Genomic DNA, 3,553 nt, shown 5'->3' on the forward strand with positions numbered 1-3,553 from the left:
TTTAGTTTACAGTCCTACGTGCTAAACAGACCTAACTCTCTCCTAACCAAGTGTGTACATCTTGATTTAGTTCACATCTTCTTTTGTGGTTCTTGGCCACAAGTACACAAAAGCTGGGCAAAAAATAAATGTTATTTCTCTCAACATATAAAAAAAAAACTTGTAGACTCGTTTGAGTCAACCCAAACAAAGAGATAGTATTGTGCATATCAGAAAAGTCTATTTAATGCATCCCTTCCTCTTCCTCTAGTGCATATCCCTCTCCTCTTCATTCTTTCCACGCATATTCGTGTCTCCGGAGTGCAGGTAGTCATCCTTTTGGATCCTTTGGGAAATCGTTCCTTCCAGGAAGAAGATAGAAAAGGCTCAGCATGGGAACTCAAGGTCAATCACCCCCTGAGAACTACGACAGTAAACAAAATCAGGTAATAATAATCTATATTTCTACTTTGTAAATTTATCAGTAGAATAGCTTCCTTCTTTTCTTATCATCCTCATCAACTGTATCCAGATCTATTACAGTATTCTCAGTAATATCAGTTTCACATCAAGAACACTTGAATTCATTAGCAGAGATGATTTGGCTTTTAAAATGATAATAGCTCAGAAACTAAATTTAGCTCGGTGTCTAAAGGTAAGCTAATTTTCAGCTTGTTGTCAGTGTCCACAAGAACGAGTGGTATCAAAAACTACTGATGCCAGTTTTTTCAAACCTGTGGGAAACGTTTATAATGACAAAAACAAATTCAACCTTGTGGACGTCATCGGTCGATTTGGTGTTCCATTTTCTTGGATTAGTTGGAAACAAATTGCTCCCATATCTCGCCGTAGTTGACGGATCGATCGTTGAGTAGGTTGCAGTTTTCCAGGATGCATTAAGAAAGGGTTGAGTCTTAATGTGTTCATCTTCTTCCTGTATGCCAACTGGGGAAACTTGCCGATCGATCGATCGATCATTTTTTTATGGTCAACCAGACGTGTTGAATCTGGCTTTTCTGGCCAATTTTCTTTTTTTAAAAAAAAAAAATGGCACGAACCTTGTGATCAGGCGACGCCGGCAAGACAGATCGATACGTGAAGAAGTTTAAAATATTCTCACGCGATGACTCCGATTCTGTATCCAAACCTGTGATGGGACACGGGTCTATGGAATCGAGAATATAAAACAAATTTCTAGTTAAGTTTGTTTAAGATCGAATAAATATAATTAATGTGTTGTTGAATTAGGAGCTGAGATTGAGAGATTGGTTTCATAAATCAAATGGTTTCTGGTCAATTGCAGAGCGAGAAGGAGAAGGAGAGGGAGAAGGCGATCGACGAGTGGCTTCCCATCACATCCTCCCGCAACGCCAAGTGGTGGTACTCCGCCTTCCACAATGTCACTGCCATGGTCGGAGCTGGCGTCCTCAGTTTGCCTTACGCCATGTCCGAACTCGGATGGTACGCAGTCCTCAAACGCAATTGCTGAATTATTTTTCTACTTCTTTTCTTCTCAAATTGAGGACCATATCGCAGGGGGCCTGGGATCGCCGTGATGGTCATTTCATGGATCGTGACCCTGTACACCTTGTGGCAAATGGTGGAGATGCACGAGATGGTTCCCGGGAAGCGATTCGATCGGTACCACGAGTTGGGACAATATGCTTTCGGCGAGAAGCTAGGCCTTTACATCGTCGTTCCCCAGCAGCTGATTGTGGAAGTCGGCGTCTGCATCGTCTACATGGTCACCGGCGGCAGATCCCTCAAGAAGTTCCACGACGTCATCTGCCCTGACTGCAAGCAAATCAAGCTAACCTTTTTCATCATGATCTTCGCCTCTGTGCACTTTGTCCTCTCGCAGCTACCCAACTTCAACTCTATTTCTGGCGTCTCTCTGGCCGCTGCTGTCATGTCTCTCAGGTACGTACTCGATCAAATTACTTCACGATCGATCAAAAACAAAAGGATTGACTAACTCCTTGATCCATTCTAGTTATTCTACCATTGCATGGGGGGCTTCGGTGGACAGGGGGAAGCAGGAGAATGTGGAATACGGTTACAAATCTCATACACAAGGAGGGACTGTGCTGAGCTTCCTGGCGGCGCTGGGAGATGTGGCCTTCGCGTACGCCGGCCATAACGTGGTGCTGGAAATCCAAGCCACCATTCCTTCCACTCCCGAGAAGCCTTCCAAGAAGCCGATGTGGAAGGGTGTGATCGTCGCCTACATCGTCGTCGCCCTCTGCTACTTCCCTGTGGCTTTCGTCGGCTACTGGGCCTTCGGCAACGATGTCGAGGACAACATCCTTATCTCTCTAAACAGGCCGCGCTGGTTGATTGCACCACGTCGTCCACGTTATCGGAAGCTATCAGGTGATCGACATGATTTATATTATAAATTTCCCCTGAATCGATCATCATTCCAAATTTATTGTCCTCGATTCGTCACGTATGACCCTTGCTCGCCCCTGCAGATCTACGCGATGCCTGTGTTCGACATGATGGAGAGCTATCTGGTCAAAGGGCTTCGCTTTCCTCCTGGCCTAACTCTTCGCCTGATAACACGAAGTGCTTATGTCGGTAAGCCTCCCTGCTCCATTGATTTCCTCACTCACACTTAACAATTCCATTCAGTAAATCGTCGAGCAGAGCTAAATTCCTTGGTCTGTGAACTACTGCAGCATTCACCATGTTCATCGGCATGACCTTCCCCTTCTTCGGCGGCCTACTCTCTTTCTTCGGCGGCTTCGCGTTCGCCCCGACCACATACTTCGTGAGTGCTCCACACACTTACCTTAATTACAGTTCACATTGTAACAAACCATTTGATATTGCCATTATGATTCCAGCTTCCTTGCATCATGTGGCTTGCTATTTACAAACCCAGAAGGTTTAGCTTATCTTGGATCACTAATTGGGTAAGCAAGTCAAGAACATCTCTTCGTTGAATATTAGAATGGCTATCAGAATTAATAACGAAGATGAATATTAATTTGTTTCGCTTTTTTTACCCCTCAGATCTGCATAATTCTCGGGGTCCTGCTTATGATCTTGGCTCCTATTGGTGGATTGCGAGAGATCATCGTAAATGCCAAGACTTACAAGTTCTACTCGTAAGAAAGGCCGGTGTTGATTTGAAATTAAGTGCATTATGTGGTGTCAACAAATAGGATGACATTCAAGTGCTTGAGTGCCAGTTGTATAATTTATGATTACTTATTGTACCTCCCTTTACTCTTAAATATAAGCGACTATTTATTTAGGAGGATGGAAATAAAAATTATGAAAAAAAATTTATCCCTATTTACTTTGCAAAAAACAGATGAATTATATTTCTTTTCCATGTTTACTTAATAGATAGATTTAACAATCGGTTTGTAGATCATTTTTTAATAATTTTTATCTGTCCAAATGAGATAAAAACCAACTTTCTCCTTTTATCCTCCACGCAAAGAGTAACAACCTAATTTTTCTATACTCATGCGAACACGCCTTGCGTGGCTAAAGGCAACGACCCCATGCGTGAGGTTGTCTCGCACGACCATTGGTAATGATTGTGCGATCGTCAGCCATA

The 3,553-nt window shown here is 43.2% G+C and overlaps 1 pseudogene; it reads left to right on the forward strand.

Annotated features, from left to right (window-relative positions):
• The first annotated feature begins 321 nt into the window (after window positions 1-321).
• On the forward strand, window positions 322-3,282 carry LOC122030236 (annotated as a pseudogene).
• Window positions 3,283-3,553: the final 271 nt, after the last annotated feature.

The sequence above is a fragment of the Zingiber officinale genome, chromosome 10B (genome assembly GCF_018446385.1).
Source record: "Zingiber officinale cultivar Zhangliang chromosome 10B, Zo_v1.1, whole genome shotgun sequence".
Classification (NCBI taxonomy): domain Eukaryota; kingdom Viridiplantae; phylum Streptophyta; class Magnoliopsida; order Zingiberales; family Zingiberaceae; genus Zingiber; species Zingiber officinale.